A 26,380-nucleotide genomic window follows, 5' to 3' on the forward strand; every position below is an offset into this window, starting at 1 on the left:
ATGACCTGATCCGAAGGCAGATGCTTAACCATCTGAGCCACGCAGGCACCCCAGGGTGTAGAGATTCTAAATAAATAAACTTAAAATCTTCAACTGGAGGGGCACCTGGGTGGCTCAGTCTATTAAGTGTCCCAGCTCTTGATTTCAGCCCAGGTCATGATCTCAGGGTCGGGAAATTGAGTCCTACATCAGCTCCTTGCTCAGCGGGAAGTCTGCTTGAGAGTCTCTCCTTCTCCCCCGTCCCATCCCCACCACATGAGTGCTTGCATGCCCCTCCAAATAAATAAATCTTTAAAATAAAACTTCAGCTGGAGTTGTAGAGCTTGCCATTATTGACCATTTCTCTGAATCTCTAATTTCTCAATCTCTTGCTGATTTTTCTTTTCCCTCAGAGTGTGTGTATATGTGTGAGGGTGTTGGCTTTTTTTTTAATTTGAGAGAGAGTGTGCGTGAGTGCATACATGGTGGGGAAGGGCAGAGGGAGAGAGAGAATCTCAAGCTGACTCCCCACTGAGAGCGGAGCCAACGTGGGGCTTGATCTCACGACCCTGAGATCATGACCTGAGCCAAAATCAAGAGTCCAGCGCTTAACCAGTTGAGCCACCCAGGTGCCCCAGGGCATTGATTGTTTTAATATAAAATGTATGGTTTTGGTAGCCAAACAGACATAGGTATGAAAATTTAGAATTGGGAGAGACCTTAGAAATCCTGTATTCTAATACACTTGATTTACAGATGGGTAAACTAATGCTTCAGGAGGTGAAACAAGTTGATTGTGGACACATAGCTTAGCGGTAGAGCACAGAAAGATTTAGTCTTATTTTTCTAGGTTTAGTTTCTAGTTACCTTTTGTTGAAACCTATTTTTTGCTTTTGGTAGTATTATATAATAATTGGCACTTAGCATTTATGTGCCAAACTGCTGCGAGAATCTCATTTAATCTTAATCCAATAAATAATGAAAATGGGTCTCAAAATAAGGCAGGGCGTAACTTGAAAAGTTATGCTTTTAACATTATGCTTTCATACTAGCGTAGTAGCATTGGGAGAGAATTGGGTGCTTGTGTGCCACTTTATTCTACCATCTCATTTAATCCTCAAAACAACCCTGGGAGAAAACAATCTAATTAAACATGGGCAGAAGACATGAACAGACATTTCTCTAAAGAAGACATAATAATGGGCGCCTGGGTGGCTCAGATGGTTAAGCGTCTCCCTTCGGCTCAGGTCATGGTCCCGGAGTCCTGGGATCGAGTCCCGCATCGGGCTCCCCGCTCTGCAGGAAGTCTGCTTCTCCCTCTGCCTCTCTCTCTCTCTCTCTCATGAATAAATTAAAAAAAAAAAAAAGACATAATAATGACCAGCAGCCACATGAAAAGATGCTCAACATCACTAATCATTAGGGAAATGCAATTCAAAACTACAGTGAGATGCCACCTCACACCCGTCAGAATGGCTAAAATAAAAAACACAAGAAACAACAAGTATTGGCAAGGATGTGGAGAAAAACCCTCATGTACTGTTGGTGAGAATGCAAACTGGTGCAGCCACTGTGGAACACAGTATGGAGCTTCCTAAAAGTTAGAAATAGAATTACCCTACAATCTAGTAATTGCACTATTTACCCAAAGAATACAAAAACACTACTTCAGAGGGATACATGTACCTGTAATGCACCCATATGTTTATTGCAGCATTATCTACAATAGCCAAACTATGGAAGCAGCCCAAGTGTCCATTGACTGATGAATGGATAAAGAAGATGTGTGTGTGTGTGTGTGTCACACACACACAAACACACAGGAATATTATTCAGCCATAAAAAGGAATGAAATCTTGCCATTTGCAACAACATGGATAGAGCTAGAGAGCATTATGCTAAGCGAAATAAGTCAGAGAAAGACAAATATCATCTGATTCACACATATGTGGAATTTAAGAAAACAAATGAACAAAGGGGGGAAAAAAGGACAAACCAAGAAGCCAACTCTTAACTATAGAGAACAAACTGATGGTTGCCAGAAGGGAGGTAGGTGGGGGATGGGTGAAATAGGTAATGAGAATTAAAGAGTCAACCATCATGATGGGCACTTAGTAATGTATACAATTGTAGAATCACTGTATTGTACCCCTGAAACTAATATAACACTGTATGTTAGCTATATTGGAATTAAAATTAAAAAACTACTTAGTAAAAAAAATACAATGCATGAAAAAAAAAGCCTGAGAGCTATACATACTTTGTAGTTTTAGCTAGGGTGAAAATGAAGATGTTTAGTTGAGTTAGATTAAGTCTCCTTTAAGACCACAGAGCTAGTAGGAAGCAGAAGTTGGCTTAAGTTCTGTGGGTTTCCCAACTCTCTCTTGCCCTTACGGGAAGATATGCTATAGTGATACTCCACTGTCTTCTTAGAGCTTTCATGATAATGTAATAAAAGAAAAAAGAGAATATAACATGTATAATTCACTTTAATAAGGATTAGTAAATATTACTGTTTTGTTCATTTTGAGACTAACCTTCATGTGTTATTTTTATGCCTTCCTCAGGTATATTTTAGAATTGAATTTGAGGGGCACCTGGGTGGCTCAGTCGTTAAGCATCTGCCTTCAGCTCAGGTCATAATGCTCTCTGTCAAATAAATAAATAAAATCTCAAAAAAAAAAAAAAAAAAAGATGGGCGCCTGGGTGGCTTAGTTGGTTAAGCGACTGCCTTCGGCTCAGGTCATAATCCCAGGGTCCTGGGATCGAGCCCCACGTCGGGCCCCCTGCTTGGCGGGAAGCCTCTTCTCCCTCTTCCACTCCTCTTGCTTGTGTTCCCTCTCTCGCTGTCTCTCTCTCTCTCTCTCTGTCAAATAAATAAATAAAATCTTTAAAAATATATTAGAATTGAATTTGAAAGAAATATTCATAAAAGAAAGCTAGATAATTACTATTAGCAGGAAAATATTTCTTTAAAAAATATATTTAAGAGATTACTGATCTACTAAGAATGACTTTGTGTTTGCTCTCTGATCTTGATGTAGACAGATTTTTTACACTTGGAAATCTTGAAGCATTTGGGTTCCCTAGTTGAGTGCTTTCGATTGTAAACATCAGTCAGAGCTGCAACCATTTTTAAGCATGCTGTTAACAGCAAGGATTCTGGTATTAGACTATGTGGCTTAAAGCCTAGATTAATTTGTGACTCTGTATCTTGATGTAGGTATGACAAATTTAGAACCCTGAGAGACCTTGGGAATTGAATTTCTAGACCAGTTACTTACTTCTATGTGTTTTTTAATCTGTAAGATAGTCATGCTAATAGTACCTGTTTTACAGAGTTGTGAAAATTATTATTACTAAAATTAATAAGTGCGTGGTGAATGATAAAAGTGTTCAAAAAATGATAAAACAAAAAAGCGATAGAAAAAAGTGATAGAAAAGCAACTTAAAAAATGGCTAATATTTTTATTGGTTAATATACTTAAGTTTTAAAAGTTCTAAATGCATTTAAATAACAATTATGATAATGTTGAAACCTTAATACAGGGTAGTATATTGTACTTAGGCTTGTTCTGTGCCTATGTTTGGTTACCAGATTTCAGTGCTTCTGGATATATAGGTGAGCATAATGTGTAGTTTTATTCTGTTTTGATACAGTTATCAGCATTGTGATTAGTTGTTTCCACACTTTGGTAAATCATAATCTTTCCTCTCTACAAAAGGCACTTGGAAATCATCCTGAAGTATTTTCTCATTCATATAGGTAGAAAAGCTAGTTAGGGGCAGTAAGGAGAAAAGGAATGGTGAAGCAGTGGCACTAACTCCAGAAGGTGGTAGGAGAGAGTATTGTATGTGGGTACACTGGAGATGATGACATGCCATAGATAGGGATCATCATGCCGCTGGGCCTCACGGAAACTGGACCTGGTAAGCAATTAGAAATTAAGACTGCATACTCCATCTTTCTCTTTCAGAGGCTGCAAGGTTTTGGCATCTTTTTTGCTGTGTACATCTGTTCAGTTTTCCTTTTCTTCCAGCTGGCTTTCTTGGTTTTAGCTTGTATATGGAGTGTAATGGCTGTTGAGCTTCTCTTTATCATGAAAACTCCCAATATATTCTTCTGGCATTAATCCTTGCTGCTAAATGGCTCAGTCTTTCTCTTTTAAAATTTAAATCATTTGTCTGTCGAATGGTTAGTACCTTTACATGGTTTAAAATTCATATGGTACAGAAGTGTTTCTGCCACTTCCTTTCCTCTGGCCACTCAAATTTTGGCAATCCGTTCACCAGTGTCTTGTGTATACTTCCAGAGATAATATATGTATGTGTATGCCTGTGTATCTCCCCAGTCCTTTTTTTTTTTTTTTAAGACCAGTGGAAACATCATACGCCTTGTTTTGCACCTTGCTGTTTTTCACTTAATTTATCTTGGAGATTCTTCATGTTAGTAAATAAAGAACTTGCTTTTTAAAAAAATTTTAAATGAGTGGATAACATTTCATTGTAGGGATGAATTATATATTTAGGTTGTTTTCATACAGTGCTGCAGTGAAAAACCTTATGTTTTATTTCAAACATGTTAGTGTAGCTATAGGATAAATGCCTTGAATTGGACTTGCTGACAAGAAAGGATATGGGTATTTCATAATAACTACTTATTGAATAAACTATCTTTTTTTTTTTTTAAGATTTTATTTATTTATTTGAGAGAGACAGAGAGCACATGAGAGGGGGGAGGGTCAGAGGGAGAAGCAGGCTCCCCGCCGAGCAGGGAGCCCGATGCGGGACTCGATCCCGGGACTCCAGGATCATGACCCGAGCCGAAGGCAGTCGCCTAACGAACTGAGCCACCCAGGCGCCCTCTTTTTTTTTTTTAAGATTGTATTTATATGACAGAGAGAGAGCACAGTAGGGGGAGTGGCAGGCAGAGGGAGAAGCAGGCTCCCCGCAGAGCAGGGGGAGCCCGATGTGGGGCTCGATCCCAGGACCCCAGGATCATGACCTGAGCCGAAGGCAGTCGCTTAACCAACTAAGCCACCCAGGCGTCACCTTTTTTTTTTTTTTTTTGAGATTTTATTTATTTATTTGACAGAGAGCACAAGCAGGGGGAGCGGCAGGCAGAGGCAGAAGCAGACCTGAGTCGAAGGCAGATGCTTAAGTGACTGAGCCACCCAGGCGCCCTAAATAAACTTTTATCCACATTTTTGTATACTAAAATCCTGTGCACATTCAATTCTACTTTTGAATTTTATGTTCTGATGATTTGCCTGTCTAATTATGTGCCAGTATCACACTGCTTTAGTTTTGGTACCTTTTTTTTTTTTTTAAGATTTTATTTATTTGCAAGAGAGTGCATGTGGTAGGTCAATTAGCTGGTCTGTTAGAACATCTTACTAGTATTTTCTTAGGCTCCTTGGTGGGTGGTGGGAGTGGAGATGTAAAGGGAACTTCCACTTTTAACTCTACATATGTCTATATTATTTGAATTTCTTTTTCACAGTGAGTATATATTGTTTAAAGAGAAATGTTAACACAACCTACCACAAAACGATCCTCTTATTTCCTATTCATACTAAATTAGATAGTGTATAATAAGTGGCACAACCTGAGCTGGAATGTAATGTAAGACTCTAACACCCTGTGCTTTCTAGTATACCAAGATGCTTCTTTTAATGCATGGGCTTTTGTGTATAACTTTCTAAAAACAATATAGATGTTTTTTGTTACTTGCAACAAACAGAAAACTGTTTACTTTGAAGATGATCTTTGGGAAAATAATAGAAGTGAAGTGAAGAATGATTTAAGAAAGTTTCCTTGAGGACCTCAGTGAGAAGGCAGTCGGTACTAACAGGGAGGGTGATGGTGCGTATTAACCGTTTTCTCACTTGAAGATCTTTCCTGGAGCATTTAGTTTTAGATTTGACTGAGTTTTAAGGGACAGCTTACAAAGCCAGCAGAATGATCAAGTGTAATATGTTTGTGTTTTATATTATTATTTATCCAAGTATAACATGTTTATTAAATATAAATCCTTGTGGGGCGCCTGGGTGGCTCAGTTGGTTAAGCGTTCAACTCTTGGTTTCGGCTCAGGTAGTGGTCTCTTGGGATCAAACCCCGTGTTGGGCTCTATGCTCAGCTCAGAGTCTGCTTGGGATTCTTTACCTTTCCCTCTCCCTCCCCTTCTCCTCCCCACCACTTGCACACGTGCTCTCTTTCTCTCAAATAAACTCTTTAAAAAAAATTATAAATCCCTTGCTTCATATTTTAAATTAGAAAAAAGGGAAAAAAGCTAACTTACTACTCTTTCCTTTATTTCTTTAAAGGGAAAGGAAAATAATTTTTTCTTATTACAAAAGCATATATTTCATTACAGGAATAAAAGAACATAAAAAAAGTAAAAACAAACCCCCAAACCCACCTTCTTATTTAGAGACAACAGTCATTAAATTTTGATATGTATTCTCTGAAACCCTCTTTATGCATGTAATTTGTATTGTTAACCAAAATGTGTACAAAACATACATGCAATTTTTTGTTAGTTTTTTCACTTTACACTTGATCCTTGAACAGTATGGGGGTTAAGGGTACCAATTCCCCTGCAGTTAAAAATTCATGTATAACTTTGACTTCCCAAAAGCTTAACTACTAATAGCTTACTGTTGACTAGAAGCCTTACTAATAACATAAACAGTCAATTAATACATATTTTGTATGTTACACATATACTATATACTTACAATAAAATAAACTAGAGAAAATAAAATGTTAAGAAATAGCCAAGATATGGAAGCAGTCTAAATGTCCATGATAGATGAATGGGTAAGGAAGATGTGGTGTATGTACATAATGGAATATTATGCAGCCATTAAAAAGGATAATATCTTGCCATTTGTGATAACATGGATGGACCTAGAGAGTATTATGCTAAGTGAAATAAGTCAGACTGAGAAAGATAAATATGATTTCACTCAATGTGGAATCTAAAAACCAAAAGAAATTAATAAACAAAAAGCAGAATCAGACCTATAAATACAGAGAATAAACTGATGGTTGTCAGAGTGTAGGGGAAATGGGAGGATGGACAAAATGGGTGAACGGGAGTGGGAGGTGCAGGCTCCCCGTTATGGAATAAGTCACTGGAGGAAAAGGCACAACGTAGAGAATATGGTCAGTGCGTGGTGACGGGTGGTAGCTATATTTGTGGTGAGCGCAGCATAATGTATAGAGTTGTTAAATCACTGTTGTACACCTGAAACAAATGTAACATTGTGTGTCAACTATATTAACAAAATTAAAGTCCTAAGGAAAATTCATTTATAGTACTGTACTGTATTTATTGAAAAGAATCCGTGTATAAGTGCACCCAGGCAGTTCAATTCCATGTCGTTCATGGGTCAGCTGTATTTTTGAACCTTATAAATCTTAAAGGAGAAAGGGTTTTTTTGGGCCTCTTTTGAGGACTTCTGTATTTACTTCTCACACTATTTAATATCCATACTTTTGCCTTACAATTTTTATTGTGTTTTTGGTTTTTTTAAAAGATTTATTTATTTATTTATTTATTTGACAGAGAGAGAGAGAGAGAGACACAGCGAGAGAGGGAACACAAGCAGGGAGAGTGGGAGAGGGAGAAGCAGGCTCGGGAGCCCGATGTGGGGCTCGATCCCAGGACCCTGAGATCATGACCTGAGCCAAAGGCAGACGCTTACCGACTGAGCCACCCAGGCGCCCCTACAATTTTTATTGTTATTCCTGTTTCCTCATTAAGTTTCTTGGAGGCTTCTGTATTCTTCATTCTGCTGAGCTCATTTTAAGTTTATTTAAGGACAGGATGTATGTTAATGGAAGAGATTATAGGGAAACAAGTAGAAGACATTTCATCAATTATCGCAGGGTATAGATCAATCACTAAATCACTTACAGTCCAGCATTGTTCAATTTGCTGATACAACCAAAAACTAAGTACAAACTTGTATACGTATATTTAAAATCCCTTCCTTTTTTTAAGCTGGAGTAAAATATTCCTATGATTATAATTTTTTATATATTCCTTTGAACAGAACATACTTAGTCTGAGGCATTAACTCTTTTGAAAATAAAATGTGGAGGAGGACAGCAGGGTTATATTCTATTCCTTTTAAATGTCATGAGTTGTTTAATTTCTTTTAAGAAGAAGGAAGCGTGGGTTTACTGTCTAGTTTTTAGGTGGCGATTTATAAAAGAATATCACTCCCACAATGTTAACAGCTAATTTGTAAATATACATATTAACTGGTAATATGTAGAAATCTCCTGGGACTGAGGCCTACTTAAAAAAAAATTTTTAAGAACATTAACAGTTACTGATTCTGTTACAGTATAGATGATCAGTAATATGTATTAAGTTGCATCAAATGATGTATATATTCCAGTGTGCTAAGATTAATTTTTTAATGTCTTTAAATCTTAAAAGGATTTTTTCCTCACAGGTATTCTTCTTGATATAGAGTTTAATCATACCATGTTGTGTGGCTTTGTAAAAGAGTTTTAGAACTTGGGCATAAGTAGCTGATAAGTCAGAAAAAACATATAAATCTCAGAAAAGGACATCTTAGTTAAAATGACAGGAAATGGGGACCCATTTTGTATAGAAAGAAACATCACCAAAAACAAAACAAATGTTCCTTTATTTATTTATTTATTTTTAAAGATTTTATTTATTTAATTGACAGAGACAGCGAGAGAGGGAACACAAGCAGGGGGAGTGGGAGAGGGAGAAGCAGGCTTCCTGCTGAGCAGAGAGCCCTATGCGGGGCTCAATCCCAGGACCCTGGGATCATGACCTGAGCCGAAGGCAGACGCTTAACAACTGAGCCACCCAGGCGCCGCAAAATGTTCTTTTTTAAAAAAATTTTATTTGTCAGAGAGAGAGCGCCAGCACAATCAGGGAGAGTGGCAGGCAGAGCAGGCAGAGGGAGAAGCAGGCAGAGGGAGAAGCAGGCTCCCGGCTGAGCAGGGAGCCTGATGTGGGGCTCAATCCCAGGACCCTGGGATCATGACCTGAGCTGAAGGCAGATGCTTAACCGACTGAGCCACCCAGGCATCCCACAAAATGTTATTTCTAAAAGGAACATCTCAGTTGTGCAGAAAAGAGTTAACATAGCGGACTTGAGACTGATTTCCTTAGAATAGCCTGCTTACAATAAAGTTGGCTCTTTTTTTTTTTTTTTAAAGATTTTATTTGAGAGAGAGCATGAGTGGGGGCGGGGGGTAGAGGGAGAAGCAGACTCTCTGCTGAGCAAGGAGCCCGATGTGGGGCTCAATCCCAGGATCCTGAGATCATGACTTGAGCTGAAGGCAGATGCTTAAGTGACCAAGCTACCCAGGCACCCCATAAGGTTGGCTCTTCGCTGATGTTTGGGACTTGGATTTTAAGAGGGTTCCCACCATTCCCAGAACTGCGAAGAGTGACTCACTGTGCCTAAACTCTTTGTACAAAAAGTGTGGTTTATGTGAAACACCTGCTTTCCCTCTAGGAGTTTTTGGTACATGGTAGGCAGAGAGTGCCTACCTGACCAGCCCCCAGGAAAAACCTTGCTGAATTGCTAATGAGCTTACCCTGTAGACAGTATTTTACACATGTTATACTTCATTTCTGGAGGAGTTAAGTGTATCTGGTATGACTCCCCTGGGAAAAGACTCTTGGAAATTTGTGTTTGGTTTTTTCTATACTTGGCCCCATCTGCCTTTTCTTTTTGCTGCTTTGCTTTGTTTCCTTTTGCTTTGATAATGTGGTGAGTCCTCTGAGTCTGCCTAGTGAATCATCAAAAGCTGGAGGTGGAATGGGACCCCCCCCGCAACACAACAGTAGATCAGGTAAATTTATAACTGGAGTCACTATGCTCAGATAAAGCCTCTAGACACAGAAGTCTCCAATAGGTAGATGACATTTTTTGGTTTCAGATGTGTCTAAATAGGGTAATAGAACAAATGATACTAAAAATAAGTTTGGGGTCTGTAGGAGAGGGAAAAAAGTTCTTAATTTGTGACTGGGAAACTTCTATGGTTCTGTTTTTGTGAAACTGGATCTTGGTGTCAGGTTCTCTGCTAAGTTTCTGTAATTTATTTATTTTTTATTTATTTTTTATTTATTTATTTTTTTAAGGTTTCTGTAATTTATAGAACTATGTTATTCTGCAAGGAGATCTGAAAATGACACAAATGTGACTCAAGAAAGCACTATGATGTAGAAGTACAAGGTTTTGGAACCAGGCAGATTTGGGTTAGAATTCTGGTTTAACTGTGTTTGAACTTATTTTATTTCCTCGTTATAAAATGAGGATAATACCTGCTGTATAGGGCGATTTGAGAAATAAGATAACGTATGTAAAGCTTCTGCCATTATGTCTTGCACAAAATGACTGAAACATTGTTAGTATTCTTTTTCCGCTCTTCCAAGATGTGGAGAGATTGGAGAAGTTTAAACAGGAAAAAGAGAAGGCAAAGTTGGTGTTTCTCTTTTTTTTGTTTTGATGTGAGGTTGTGTAGCAAGGTTAGTGAGTAAAGAAGAGGAAGTTTTAGACCTTTAGAAGTTTAATTTAGAACATTACGTTTTAGAAAATGGAATTTTAAATTTATCTCTAAAATTGCCCAGTGGAACTATTCCTGGTTTATTTTAAGAGCTATGAATATTTTAAGAACTAAGAATTTTGGGTGATGAGCACAGGGTGATGTATGGGAACTGTTAAATTACTGTATTGTACACCTGAAACTAATATAACGCTGTATTATGTTAACTAACTGGAATTAAAAGCTTGGAAAAAAAACTAAGAATATCATAAACACAAAATAAAGAAGGGGGTGGGAGGCACAGAAACTTTGTTTTCCATAACTTTATGGTGAGGTTGTCACGAATTAGTTGACAGCTGTGTGTTAGCACGTTTTAATAACTGACTAAACACATCTAACCTCTGTTCTCTTACCATGATTTCTTCTAGGTAATGGACAATTTGGATTAATTTATGGGCATATTACCTTATAAGAATTTTTAGAATCAGTGTTTAGAAAGATAGTGGCCATAAAGTGGAATTATACAATATTAGTCCCTTTGTGATTGGCTTATTTCATTTAACATGATGTCCTCAAGATTCCTCCATGTTGTAGCATGTGTTAAAATTTCCTTTTTAAGACTGAATGATATTTCATTGTAGGTGTGTATTACATTTTATTTATTCATCTGTCAGTGGACCATTTGGGTTACTTCCATGTTTTGACTTGTGAATAATGCTGCTGTGAACATAAGGTATACAAATGTCTCTTTGAGCCCTGCTTTAATTTCTTTGGGGTATATATCCAGAGTGGAATTGCTGGATCATATGGTAATTCTATTTTAATCTTTTGAGGAACTGCCATACTCTTTTTTTTTTTTTAAGATTTTATTTATTTATTTGCCAGAGCGAGTGAGAGCCAGAGAAAGCGTGAGAGCACAAGCAAGGGGAGCAGTAGGGAGAGGGAGAAGCAGGCTCCTTGCTGAGCAAGGAGCCCGATGCAGAACACTTAACTGACTCAGCCACCCAGGTGTCCCTGCCATACTGTTTTCTAAAGTGGCTGCACCATTTTACATTCCCACTGATAGTGCACAAGGGTTCCAATTTTACCACATCCTCATTATCACTTATTTTCCATTTTTTTTGATAGTAGCCTTTCTGGTGAATGAGAGGTGGTATTTCATTGTAGCTTTGATTTGCATTTCCCTGACGACTAGTGATATTGAGCATCTCTGTATGTGCTTGTTGGCCATTTGTACATCTTCTTTGGAGCAATGGATATTCAAGTCCTTTGCCCGTTTTTGAATTGGATTTATTTTGTTGTTGAGTTGTTGGTCTTTTTTCAGTAGTGTCTGTTGTTTCATTTACTATTATTATCTTCTTTTTTCTTTAAACCTATTAAACACAATGCACTTGTTGCTGAGTAACCAATTACCCCCAAGTATTTATGATCTCAAATGATTTCTTGGTGTCTGAAATCTGGAGGTTTCTTATCTCAGTGGTTGTGGCTAAGGGTGTCTTGTGAGGTTCCAGTGAATCTGCCAGCTGTAGTCATCTGACAGCTTGTCTAGAGATATAAGATCTGTTTGCAGTGGGCGCCTGGGTGGCTCAGTTGGTTAAGCGACTGCCTTCGGCTCAGGTCATGATCCTGGAGTCCCGGGATCGAGTCCCGCATCGGGCTCCCTGCTCGGCAGGGAGCCTGCTTCTCCCTCTGACCCTCCCCCCCTCTCATGTGCTCTCTGTCTCTCTCGTTCTCTCTGTCTCAAATAAATAAATAAAATCTTTAAAAAAAAAAAAAAAAAAGATCTGTTTGCAGGATGGCTCACTCACATGGCTGCCAGTGGCAGGCCTCAGCTCTTTGCCTCATGGATCCCTCTGCAGGACTGTTTGAGTGGCCTCATCATATGGCAACTGGCTTCTGCCAGAGCAAGTAATCCTAGAGAGAGTGAACAGAATGCCACAGTACATTTTATAACCTAGTCCCTAAGTCACACAAATTTACTTCCATCTTATTCTTTTTGTTAGAAGCTAGTCCTTAATTCTACTCATAGGGTAGGAAATCAAGCTCTACCTCTTGAAGGGAGGGATATCAAAGAATTTGACAAGGAATGAACTAGAAGAACTCCAGTACTGTGTCAATGCTGATAATAAAGTGTTGTTGTTGTTTTTTTTAAGATTTTATTTATTTGCCAAAGAGAGAGAGCGCACAAGTAAGGGGAGTGGCAGGCAGAGGGAGAAGCACTGTCTCTGCTGAGCAGGGAGCCTGATGCGGAACTTGATTCCAGGACCCTGATATCATGACCTAAGCCGAAGGCAGACGCTTAACTGACTGAGCCACCCAGGGGCCCCAATAAAGTGGGGTTTTTTTTGTTTTTTAAAGATTTTATTTGACAGAGACACAGTGAGAGAGGGAATACAAGCAGGGGGAGTGGGAGAGGCAGAAGCAGGCTTCCCGTGAAGCAGGAACCCGATGTGGGGCTCGATCCCAGGACCCCGGGATCACGACCTGAGCTGAAGGCAGATGCTTAATCACTGAGCCACCCAGGCGCCCCAGTAAAGTGGTTTTTAATGACAGAATAAAACTCTAAGGAATAATCTTAGATGACAGAAGCACATTTTATCTTCGGCAAGTTTAATGGGGCCAGTACTAATAGTGTTTAAATGATGGCTGGCATTGTTAAAAGGTGGTTTACAGAGGTATCACTTAATTGTCACAACAGCCTTGTAAGATAATAGAACTCTCTAAATAATCCTGTAACAAAACAAGCAGACATTACTTAAATAAATCAGTAAAAATTGAGGTACATAATGCTATGAGAAGCAATAATAGTAGAATTGTATCTAGTCAGGGAGGTTAATGTTGATTTAGTTGAAATTTGAAGGGTGGGTAGCTATTAATTATGTCCATGGATCAGAGTGGGGAAGAGTGTCTTAGGGGGAACAGAATGTGTAAAGACCGTGTGGATGGAAGAAGCCGGTTAGCACTGCTTTCAGTGTGTTCAAGTATGATTGAAAAGATTTTGTATACTTTGTATTCTTCAGTAGATTTTGCTTGATTGCTTGCAAAAACATGACATAGTCATTGTTTTGTTTTTCTTTGTGTATAGGTTGATGCTGTAAAAATTATTTTTTAGTTCTTCAAATTCCACATGTTTTCAGAAATTATATAGTATATAAAAGAATCATTTTCAAACTCCTTTCATAGTTTCTTAAATTCATTTCTGGCTTTTTAGGAAGCACTCTACTTAATATTCATAATTTCATTGTTGACATTTAGATCAGTGAGGTGGTATGAGTAATTTCTAAAATAATTTCCTTTGTTTTAAATTATATTATTAGGAAATTATTATAGAAAATTGGAAAAATACATACTTTTGGGGTTAGTTTTGTTAATGAATTTGTTATGATCAGAGACTTAGCAAAAAAACCTGTTCCTTACCGGTCCACTAGGGGATACTCCAGGACTTAGAAAGAAAATCCAGTTGCCACTGTACATAGTTTTAAAATTATCTCCTGCATAATAAAATTATTACTTTCCTATTTGCTTACATGGAAAAAAAAAAAAAGACTTTTAGGTCTGGTTTGGGCTATTAATTTGACAATAATAGTCACCTGTGGAAGAATTTGCAATATTTTTCCAGCTTTTTAAAGGTATAATTGACAAATAGGAATTGTATACATATGATTAGAACATCAAGTTGTGGGTGCCTGGGTGGCTCAGTCGGTTAAGTGTCTGCTTTCAGCTCAGGTCATGATCCTAGGATGGAGCCCTCAGGCTCCCTGCTCAGCAGGGAATCTGCTTGTCCCTCTTACTGCTCAGCAGGGAATCTGCTTGTCCCTCCCCCCGCCCCGCTCGTGTGCGTGCGCTCTCTCTCTCTTTCTCTCTCAAATAAGTAAAATAAAAATATCAAGTTGTAGGTTTATATTTTGATGTATGCTGACAATACAACATGATGTTTTGATAAACGTATATATCGTGAAGTGAACACAAGCTAATCAACATTTCATTTTTTGGTATGGTGAGAACTCTTTAAGATCTACTCTCAGCAAATTTCAAGTATACAACACATTATTATTAACTGTAGTCACCATGCTGGACAGTAGTTCTCTAGAATTTATGAATTTCGCATAACTGAAACTTTGTACCCTTTGACCAGCATCTCCTCATTCCCTTCCTCTCCCCAGCACAACCATCATTCTACTCTTGTTTCTGAGTTTGACTATTTTAGACTCCACATATAAATGAGATCATGGGATTTGCTGCATTTTTAAAGTGTGGAAATTCAATGTGATTCGTTGGCCAGTTTTTCTGATCGTAGTGCCTTAAACTTCTTTGAGCACTTTAGAAAAACTTATTTTTATTTCTTAGTACAGGAAAGTAAAGGTTCTCATTTATTTTCTAAGTTGTGCTTTTCCTTGGAAAGGCAGAAAAGCTGATATTTGGTTTATTTGTTAAAATTTCTCCATTGTATCATGTATGTTCTTTTAAACATTTAACTTAGAAATATGAAATACGACCTTAGGTACACATAACACGGGATCATTCGTGCTGCTATTAAAGGTATTCAAAAGAGTTTAATATTATCTTGATTTCTTTCTGGTAATTTGACACAAAGCAATTAATGCTCTCAAGAAAAATGTATAAAATATTGAGTTCTGTTTTTAAAATAGCAAAGTTTCAAGAAATTACTCTCAAAAAAACTTAGTCTCTTGAATTAAGAAAAGTTTATCATACTAAATGTTTCAGAAAGTACTTCAGTTAACCAAAACATTTATTCTCTATTTTTTCTACATTCATATTTTTTTTTTTAAAGATTTTATTTATTTATTCATAAGAGACAGAGAGAGAGAGAGAGGCAGAGGGAGCAGCAGGCTCCCCACCAAGCAGGGAGCCCGATGCGGGACTCGATCCCAGGACCCTGGGATCATGACCTGAGCCGAAGGCAGACGCTTAACCATCTGAGCCACCCAGGCGCCCTCTACATTCATTTTTAAAATTTTGTCTATTATATGATTGTATGAGTTTTCTACATAGCATGTGCATGATTTCTCTGTGTCTGCACACAAATTATGTTTAGGTTAAGTGACTTGTCTGATTTAATATCTCAATTTACCTGATTTCTACTATTTATAAATACAACAAATGGGTGAAATCATGTGCCATCATGACAGCATGATTCAGAAAATGGAAAGGCAGGCTGGGATAAGAACCAGTATATTTATTGTCCATTGAAAAAGGCAGTGAAGGGCGCCTGGGTGGCTCAGTTGTTAAGCGTCTGCCTTCGGCTCAGGTCATGATCCTGGGGTCACGGGATCGAGTCCCACATCGGGCTCCCTGCTCGGCGGGAGGCCTGCTTCTCCCTTTCCCACTCCCCCTGCTTGTGTTCCTGCTCTCGCTGTCTCTCTCTGTCAAATAAATAAAATCTTTAAAAAAAAAAAAAGAAAGAAAAAGGCAGTGAAGGAATTATTCAGTCCATTTGTTTTAATTAGAGTTTGGGTGATAACTTTAGAGGGTATTATAGAAATAACAATGTTGGGGGCGCCTGAGTGGCTCAGTTGGTTGAACGACTGCCTTCAGCTCAGGTCATGATCCTGGAGTCCCGGGATCGAGTCCCACGTCGGGCTCCCTGCTCAGCGGGGGGTCTGCTTCTCCCTCTGACCCTCTTCCCTCTCTTGCTGTCTGTCTCTCATTCTCTCTCTCAAATAAATAAATAAAATCTTAAAAAAAAAAAAAGAAAAAACAGTGTTGGGTGGAAGGATTATATTTGACTTTCTGATACCATATTTTTTTGTTTTATCTGTTTCCCTAGCAAAATGGGGAAAGAGCTAGAGAATGTTGGGATAATGAGGCTTTTTGGTTGTGCTTCTGGATCTGGTGGCAGCACCTTGATGCCAGCTGTACATACCTGTGGTACAGTGAGAGCCAGAATAGTCCCACGAGCCATTTCTCATAACTGGTTCTAGAACTATGGAGTCTGGTTAGTAAGCTCCCTGTTGTATACAGTGACTAATCAGTACATTGAACTGTGTGACTCATTTGTGTTTTGTTATATATTTTGGCTATAGAGGAAAGGCAGAATGTCCAGAGTATTACAGTTGCTCTTTTGTTTTTATATTTTTTGTTTGCAATAAAATGTGTTTTTTTTTTCCTCTTAAAGGAAACAAAAGGCCATTTATGGTGCTTTTGTTTAGGTCCAAACTTAATTTTATTTATTTATTTAAAGTATAGTTGAACATAGTTTTTTGTGTTTTTTTTAAAGATTTTATTTATTTGACAGAGACACAGTGAGAGAGGGAACACAAGCAGGGGGAGTGGGAGAGGGAGAAGCAGGGAGCCTGATGCGGGGCTCGATCCCAGGACCCTGAGATCATGACCTGAGCCGAAGGCAGACGCTTAATGACTGAGCCACCCAGGTGCCCCTGAACTTAGTTTTTATATGACAGATTCCAATCCATTGTCAAACTTTTTTCTCTAATTTCAGTTTAGGGAGTAATTAATGGTTCCATCTTTCATATAATACTACGTAGACTGTCTCTTAATAATTTCAGGGGGAGAAGTCTTGTGTTTTTGTTTTTGTTTTTAATAATAGAGATTATTTAAGTGGGGGATAGGTATATATAGTTAAAGTGATTAAATACAGAAAGATTATGCTTGTCATACTACCATGTAATACCTAATATCTTAATATACAAGAGTTGGAAAAGTATGCAGTACTATCTGAATTTGAAAATGAAAATGAAGAAGTGCAGTTGTCTATTACCTTATAGCTGGCAGAAATCAGTGCTTATTCTTTCCAAGTTGGTTTTATAATTCTCATCCTTTGTGATATAATACAAGTAGAAAGTACTTGGAAGACCATTAGGTCTAGTGTTGGTCCTTGAAGGAGTTTATTACTGTGCTGGGTTTCTTCTTTTGAAAGTAACCTTCTTCGTGTGTCCTTCATGTCTTGTTGAGAGGAGCACTGTTTTCAAGAGAACTGGGAGGGACTTTCTGGCTAACTAGTGGATTAGCTGTGATGATAAGGGATAATGGGAAGTGACAATAGCTGCTTCCACGTCTCCTTTTCCATCACTCTTTCCACCCAGTCCCATTACCAGAGCTAGGACTTTACGTTCCTGATATACTAGAGCCTGTCCTGGAATAGTCTTTGTTATTGCTGTCTTTACTGACAAAGTTTCTGATAATAATATCTTTGGCACACAACCCTATAATTATAATTAGTAAAGGCATTATCATACTTACTGTTTGCCTGTTTTACTAGTGAACTAGTGAATGTACCTAACAATTTCCTAGTGGCAAGGTGATTGCTAGTTAATATAAGACTAAGGGAGCATTAAAGAAGGAATGTATAACTTCTTGTGCTCTGAGAAATTCCCAAAGAATCATATTAAAATATTCTAGAACAACATAAAGAATGTAGTATTTTTGCCAGTAGTGTTCCGTATTTTGGAAATGTAGGATTGAACTGGAGCGTTTACATAAGTCAAACAACAATATTACTATTAAATTTTAAAATTTTATTAATATTAAGAAAAAGAACACATTAGTACAGTACAAGATTTAAATTAACACATTGATACAGTTAATGAAGTTAGCACATTAATATAGTGTTAACACATTAATACAGTTCAAGATTTAAGAGATATACATTTAATTACCCTACATCTCTCTACCTTCAGCTACCTGGTTCTCTTCCTTAGAGGCAAGCAACATTCCCAGTTTAAATAACACTTTTAATATTTTTATTTAAAGGGCTTCTTTAGTATGCATGAATAATTAAAGTTGACAGCATGGCTTCTAGAGTCAGGCATTTCAGATTTTCATTTATTTAACAGTTATTGAGCACCTACCAGGAACTTTCTTGGCACTGGGAATATGTTAGTGAACAAATGAAACTCCCTGCCTTTGTGGAGATTACATTGTAGTGGGTAGAGACAGGCACTGAACATTCATTTATTTACTACTTCATGTGGTGATGAGTTCTAGGAGAAAAATAAAGCTGGGAAAAAGAACAGACCATAGGTGAGGTGCTGTTTATGATAGGATTCAGAGAAAGCCTCTGGCTGGTAGGGTGACATTTCAGCAGAGAATTGAATGATCTGAAGGAATGAACTTAGGGCTTTCAGGAGAAAAGTATTCCAGGGAGAGGACCATCAACGACAAAGTTTTGGAGAACATTTTCAAGGCAGAGGTATCCTGGAGTCGTAGAGGAGGACTGGCTAGAGAGGACTGACCTGGTGGGAGAATGCTGGGAGATAATCTGTAGAAGGAGAAAGAAGGTAAAAGTTTCATGTGGGATGAAGGAGACTGCTGAGGGCCAGTTTATAGAAGGCTTGCATACCATCATAAGGAATTAGGACTTTATTCTGAGTAGGATGGGAATCTTGGGCCAAGGGATTATATTTAAAAGATTCAGTCTGACTGCTTTGTGGAGAATACACTCTTGGGGACGAGGATGAAAGCAGAGAGACACATTATGAGTCGAAAATAGCCATAGAATATGTAGCACTGTACTAGATACAGTGGGTTTTATTAAATCTAGTTAGGTGTCATTTCTCTCTGGGATTTGACTTCCCAGAGAAGTCAAAGAAAGGGGTGTGAAGTAAAAGTGAATTCATAATAAGTATTTACATTTTTAAATGGTTACTTTAGGAATTATGATTAAACTCTGTAGTCATTTAAATTTGTATAGATCCCCTAAGTATCACTTGGATCTTGAAGAAATGTAAGATTCCCAAAAGAATCTTCAGTACCTTTTATAGTTATTTTATAGCATGCAATAATTTTTTTTTTCCTTAGGCCTTCCAAAAAAGGCTGAGTGGCAGAGTTTTGACAAATTAAATATTGGGTGCTATTTTTTCCTCTCTACTTTTACTAGGTGACATTTCAAATTTGAAACTGCTTTGGTTTATCCAGCATGTATCAATATGCTAAAAAATATCTAAAGGTCAGAATTTTTAGACTTTAAGCAAGCAGGTTGCTAGTGATGAAAACAAATGGAATATAAAAATGTCAACATGTAAAATTTAAACTTTTGAATGACTGAATAATATGTCCGAATTTGCTAGCAAATGTGCTATGTCTGATAGTGTGGAAAGGAGTTGCATCATAGGATATAAATCTGAAATTTGAGGATCTCAGAACTCTTAATATCTAACTGGGTCAACAGAGGCACTTTTTTTTTTTTTTAAGATTTTATTTATTTATATGAGAGAGAGAATGACATAGAGAGCATGAGAGTGGGGAGGGTCAGAGAGAGAGGCAGACTCCCTGCTGAGCAGGGAGCCCGACGTGGGACTCGATCCCGGGACTCCAGGATCATGACCTGAGCCGAAGGCAGTCGCTTAACCAACTGAGCCACCCAGGCGCCCGGCACTTTTTTTTTTTAAATAGAAGCACTTTGAATAAGAAATGGGGCGCCTGGGTGGCTCAGTTGACTCTTGATCTCGGATCTTGGCTCATGTCGTGGCTCAGGTCATGATCTCAGGGTCCTGACCTTGAGCCCCACCTCCTCACTCGGTGTGGAGCCTGCTTGGGATTCGCTCTCACCCTCTCGCTTGCCCCTCCCTCATCCCCTTGCATGTGTACATGCGCACTCTTTTTTTTTTTTTTTTTAAGATTTTATTTATTTATTTGACAGAGAGAGACACAGCGAGAGAGGGAACACAAGCAGGGGGAGTGGGAGAGGGAGAAGCAGGCTTCCCAATGCAGGGCTCGATCCCAGGACCCTGAGATCATGACCTGAGCCGAACGAAGGCAGACGCTTAACGACTGAGCCACGCAGGCGCCCCTATGCGCGCTCTTTCTTAGAAAAAAGAAATCGTGGATAAGGGAGGCATAAAAACCAGGCATGGTAAAGGTATAGGAAGTAGATAAGTAAAATGGTCACTCTGAAGCATACTTAAATATAATAGTGTTGAAGGAGAAGAGGAATAGAAAATGAAAGTTAAAGGGAAAGCCTAGCATATTGAGAGTTTAGGAAAACTTTTAAATAAGGAATTGCTGGATGCGGTCAAGTTTAGAGAGTGTGTTAAAATGACTTAACATATGAAAAGAACTCTGAGAATGAATACTAAAGCTATCTTGTACATCTTATGCATAACTACATAATTGTAGTTATATCCTGGAAGGGCGTTGATAATATTACTCTTGATTTCTTTTAATTTGCTCAGCTTGTCTGGAGTTCCTAAAATATGAAAACAAAATATATACCTCTGTTTGGTTCATGGAATCATAAGAGTTTTGAGCTGAAAATAACCTTAGAGTGATCTCTTACCCCTGCCCCTTAGTTTTACAGGTTGGAGAAGTAGACACACAGTGGTAAATTTTCATATCCAGTTATGATGAAGGAAAGATTAGAATTTAGGTCTTCTGACGTCCAGTTCAGTGCTCTTCCACAATGTTTTGCCTTATGTTTGTTTTGAGTTACAGTTTTCTGACCATTTCAGTTGTATGTTGTTAACAAAGACAGGAATTTTGTTGTTGTTGTTAAATTGCTAAGAAGGTAACAGTCTTGTGATTATCCTCCAAGCGAAAATTGACCTGTAATTTGTAGAATACATTATCTAAACTTTCAGTCTTAATTACCAGCTTTAGAATTGTTTATTGCTTCCTTATATATTTTGATCTGAATTAGTATTTTGCATAGTTAAATTTATTTAGAAGAGTTAAGTGTGCAAAGTATAAGTGGAAATTTCTCTGTTAAAAGCTTCTAGAACCTTACTGATTTTATTTTTATTTATTTTTTAAAGCTTTTATTTATTTGAGAAAGAAAGCACGAGTGCACATGGGTAGGGGGAAGAGCAGAGGGAGAAGTAGGCTCCCCGCTGAGCAAGGAGCCTGATAATGCATGATGTTGCATGATGCATGGCTCGATCCCAGGACCCTGGAATCAGGACCTGAGCAGAAGGCAGAAGCTTAACCAACTGTGCCACCCAGGCGCCCCTGAACTTTACTAATTTTAGTAAGAAGGACCAGTTTGGCTTTATAGGATATCTGATTTATGGAATATTTTAGGGTATTCATTGCTTTTTTTTTTTTTTTTTGAGGTACAAATAACTAAGTAGATCATTATGGTTTTGCTGGTAAAAGTCTTTGGGATACTTGATTTTAACATACAGCTAAGGATGTTTTTGGTACTATTTTAATTTGCTTAATAGTTTAAATAGAGAAAGTATTACAACTTTCTTTTAAATTTTTACAACTATTAAATTTTAAGTAACTTTATCCTTAAAATCTTGTTGATATGATTATTTAGCAAGCCACATTTTTACAGATTTGTAGAAACAAGTTTTATTAATTCCCAATAAAATATTTAGTTTCCAAAGCTTTGAGGTAATGAAGCTGTTGAGAATCAATAAATTTTGATGCAGTAAATTTTCTTGTAAAAGCATACTTAAGAGGACTGTAAATGTAATATATATCCTGTGTATCTTTTTGTTTTGTAAGTTTTATCTCAATTCTGAATATAGTGTAGTTGTTAAACAAATATATATATTTTTGTGGATGTGTATTAAATCCTTGAATCTAGCTAAGTCAGTTCCCCTGTTTGTAAAATGGGAATAATACTATCACTTATGTCACAGCATTTTAAAGGTTTAATGAGATAATGTGTGTTAAGAATGTAGACTTGGGCGCCTGGGTGGCTCAGATGGTTAAGCGTCTGCCTTCGGCTCAGGTCATGATCCCAGGGTCCTGGGATCGAGTCCCGCATCGGGCTCCCTGCTCCTTGGGAGCCTGCTTCTCCCTCTGCTTCTCTCTCTCTCTGTCTCTGTCTCTCATGAATAAATAAATAAAATCTTAAAAAAAAAAAAGAATGTAGACTTTTTCTTCTCCTAGAAAACACCAAACTGCGGATGATGCTGGTGCTGTGGGGGAGCCCAGAGACCTGGGGTGGGTGTGGGGGGCTGCAGTGGGAGGCCGAGGTAGCGGCATCCAGGGCGGAGTCTTGGCTGTGGGTGGGGGGGCAGCCGAGGCCAAGCTGAGGTCAAGGAGTGGATCCCGGTCACCAATCTGGGCCACCTGGTCAAGGACATGAAAATCACGTCCCTGGAGATCTCTTCTCCCAGCCCATTGGGGAATCTTTCCTGGGCGCGTCCCTCAAGGATGAGATTTTGAGGATGATGCCTGTGCGAAAACAGACCCATGCTGCCCTGCGGACCAGGTTCTAGGCATTTGTTGCCATCGGAGAGTACAGTGGATGTGTCGGTCTGGGTGTTAAGTGCTCCAAGGAGGTAGCCACTGCCATCCATGGAGCCATCCTCCTGGCCAAGCTCTCCATTGTCCCTGTGCTGTGAAACTACTAGGGGAACAAGATCAAGTCCCACACTGTCCCTCACAAGGTGACCAGCCTCTGTGGCTCTGTGCTGGTGCGCCTCATCCCTGCCTCCTGTGCCCAAGAAGCTCCTGATGATGGCCGGTGTGGAAACTGCTACACCTTGGCCAGGGGCTGCACTGTCACCCTGGGCAACTTTGCCAAGGCCACTTTGGATGCCATTTCCAAGACCTACAGCTGTCTCAACCCCCCCCTTCCCCTGACCTCTGGAAAGAGACTGTGTTCACCAAGTTTCCTTATCAGTGATTTACTGACCGTCTGGTAAAGACCTACACCAGAGTATCCAGCTGTGGCCAACACATAGTTTTATATAAGAAAAATAAAGTGAGTTAAAGCCTGGGAGCGGGGGGGAATGTAGACTTTCTGAGTTCATATCCCAATTCTACCGCTTATTTAGTTGTATGACCTTGTAAAAGTTATGTAGCCCTTCCTAGCTTCCTTTGTTCAGTCCTCTTGAGTCTTCCATAAAGGAAGCCTATGTTTACAATGGAGTTATTTTTTTTTTTTAAGCCTGTTTCCTGCTCAGAGATGTGGGGATCCAGAGGCCTGTTTTCATTTTGCATTGTCTCTTTTTAGTTCCACTGCTCATACAGTTTTTGTGATAGGAGTTAGAGCATTTTCATACATATTTCGTCTGCTCATGGAAGTGATGTGGTAGTGGGAGAAGGGAAGGAAAGAAGCTGATGATACAGAAGAGGAGGAGAATTGCTGAGCTGGTGGTAGGGATTGGAGCTTGTACAGGAGGGAGGGGATTAGATAGAGAAAAGAATAGATAGTAGTTCATTTATCATAACAAGAAGGAAGGCAGAGCATATGGATGTAGATAGATGCTGATACTGTGGGTGGACGCAATGATAATTCCTGGAAATCCTCTTCTGACTGCTTTAATTTTCTAAGCAAGTCATCAGCTGAGAGTGAGAAAGGGCATGGAAGAGGATATTAGAAGTTTGAGAAGAGAGGAGAGAGCATGTAAGTGTTTAGAAAAGTGGGAGAGTGAATGGGCTAGGGAAATAGATTATGATTACCAGGCAGAACTCGGGGCTCAGTTGAGGTTAAAGGTCATGAATTAAAAGTGAGGCCAGTCAGCTTGTTTGTGTGCTTTTTTTGCTCCTTTAGTAGTAGGAGAACAGACAGAGAATTGAATTTAAGCAGCATTGTGGTTTTGCAAAGTGAGTATGTCCCAAATGAGAGAGGAGTGAATGATCATAATGATGCATCATGGAATTTGGGTAAGGAGAGAAGAGAGTACTTCTGGGGGGCGAGGGAGAGTGAAAAGATAGTTGGGTCAGTAGATTTGAGGTTCTGCTGGGATCAAATGATGGCAGGAGTTCATGTACGAGAAGGAATGAGCTAGTAGGATAGAAGATGTATTCAAAAGTGGTTGCATGAAATTGAAATTGTTGAGAAGGGTGCATTGCAGTGTGTGGCTAAGGTAGGGTTACATTTAGTTCTTTGATCTTCAAGCAACTCTATGATGTAAATAGTGTAAGCATCATTATTCATGTTTTATAGATGAAAAAACTGAAGCTCAGAGAGGTTGGACAGTTGCCCCAAGGTCGCAAAGCTAGGTAGGACTCATAGTCTATTACTCTGATTCTCAGTATGCACTCCTCTACCATACTGTATCAATTTTCTGAAAGTTAGTGACTTATTACTTTCCCTTTGAAACTGTAGGGCAACCTCAAATCAGGACTTTTAATAAATGTACATGAACAGAATTATTTTGTTCAGAAATCTTCAGAGTAACTTTGGGGTAAGGGTGATGTTAAAGGGTTCATTGCTTCTGTTATTATCTAACTGATCTTACTGAAAACACACACACACACACACACACCCATACATTGAAGGCTTAAATATGACAGTTTTGTTTAAACTCCCTTTTGTAAGGAGACTTAAGGTGGGTGGGGGACAGGACAAGTAGGAATGTACTATTCTTTCAGCAGCATGCCTGGACAGACAGCTGTGCTGTCAAATGCGTCTGCCCAAATCCATGTGCATTCTTTATGGTGGCAATTTGCATTATTGCAAGTCTCTTGGAAAGGATAGTTGGCTATTGGATAACATCCATTTGGGATCTGATTGTCTTCTCTCCCCCAGTAAGATTGTAATTATGCTTTTTCTTTTTTTAAGATTTTATTTATTTATTCATAAGAGACAGAGAGAGAGAGAGACAGAGGGAGAAGCAGGCTCCCCGCTGAGTAGGGAGCCCGATGCGGGACTCGATCCCAGGACCCTGGGATCATGACCTGAGCCGAAGGCAGACGCTTAACCATCTGAGCTACTCACGCACCCAATTTTGCTTTTTCTTTGTGTTTTTTAATCATTTAGCTTTGTGTTTGGGGGTAGACTTTGAAGAGTTCTTTAAATGGGAAGGAAGAATGAAGGAATTGTAATTAAATATAATATGAACTTATATTTACCATTTTTAATGTTTGCCAGAGTATAAAAATAGGATGCCTAAATTTCAGATTTTTTTTAAAAGTTGTTTTAATTATAGTAAAATACACATGACATCAAACTCATCATCTTCTCAGATAATGTTTTAATATACTTTAGATTATATTTTGTTCATATAATACTCTATTTAAAATAGGCGTAGTTTCCTGTGGCTGATCCTTAAATGCACTTTGGCCAGAGGAACGAACTCCCCTTTCCTAGCTGTTACCACTCTTCTATCTCCTTCCTTCTACTGGTACTAAAACCTTTTACCTCACTAGAATGGAGTCTCATGAGAGCACAGGAGGGTAGAGAAGTGGTAAACCTTGGCAGCTGATGCTCCCTCCTACAATATCTGTGAAATGCGGCTTGTTTCTGCTCCTTTCTTCCTTTGCTCTGGAGCCTTCGTGCCAGCTCCTTGGAGAGAATGTATAAGAAAACCTGAGTCTGAGTGATACAGCTCTGATCTGTTCCTTAAGAGCTTTCATTTCTTACCATCCTAAGGATGACATCTAAACTACTAGCAGAGCATCATCCAAGGCTTTCATGATCTGGTACCTGCATCGTCTCATACATGCTCTCTAGCTTCCAGCCGTACTATAATACAGGCAGTTCCCTCAGTATGGTCTGTGCCTGGCACATAGATAGTCCAGAAATATTTCTGGAGAGAATGAATATCTGTCTCTCCCTCTCTATCCCTGTCTGTGTGTCTATCTATCTATCTCTGTATCTTGAAGTTGTACTCTTCTACATGCTAACTTTTATTCCATGGCTAACTCTTTAAGACTCAGGCCAAGAATCCTGTATCAAGAGGCCTTCTCTGCTTTTGTCTGTACTAGTAAGCACTCTTGCTCTACGATATCAAGACATTCAGGCCACATCTCTGTATATGATAGCTGATGGACTTCTTTGTTTCTCTTACTAGTATATGAGATGCTTGAGGGCCAGGGACCATGTGTTACTTACCTTAGTACCCCATAGCTCTTGGCCTATTCTTCATAGGCATCTTCTATTATTAAAAGCCTTTAAGTTAGCTGTTGCTCTTGTTTCCTGATGTTTACATTATGTAATGTTATATATTCAGTATTCCTGCACTTTTTA

The 26,380-nt window shown here is 38.7% G+C and overlaps 1 protein-coding gene and 1 pseudogene across 4 annotated transcripts in view; both read left to right on the top strand.

The window, feature by feature from the left end:
* The window catches only part of ABL2 (ABL proto-oncogene 2, non-receptor tyrosine kinase), a 114,591-nt gene that overhangs the window by 12,922 nt on the left and 75,289 nt on the right, over positions 1-26,380 (top strand). The gene's annotated exons all lie outside the window — the stretch shown is intronic.
* LOC118013751 lies at positions 16,323-25,013 on the top strand (annotated as a pseudogene).

Source organism: Mirounga leonina, unplaced genomic scaffold (assembly GCF_011800145.1).
Source record: "Mirounga leonina isolate KUSES-001 unplaced genomic scaffold, KU_Mleo_1.0 Mir_154, whole genome shotgun sequence".
Classification (NCBI taxonomy): Eukaryota; Metazoa; Chordata; class Mammalia; order Carnivora; family Phocidae; genus Mirounga; species Mirounga leonina.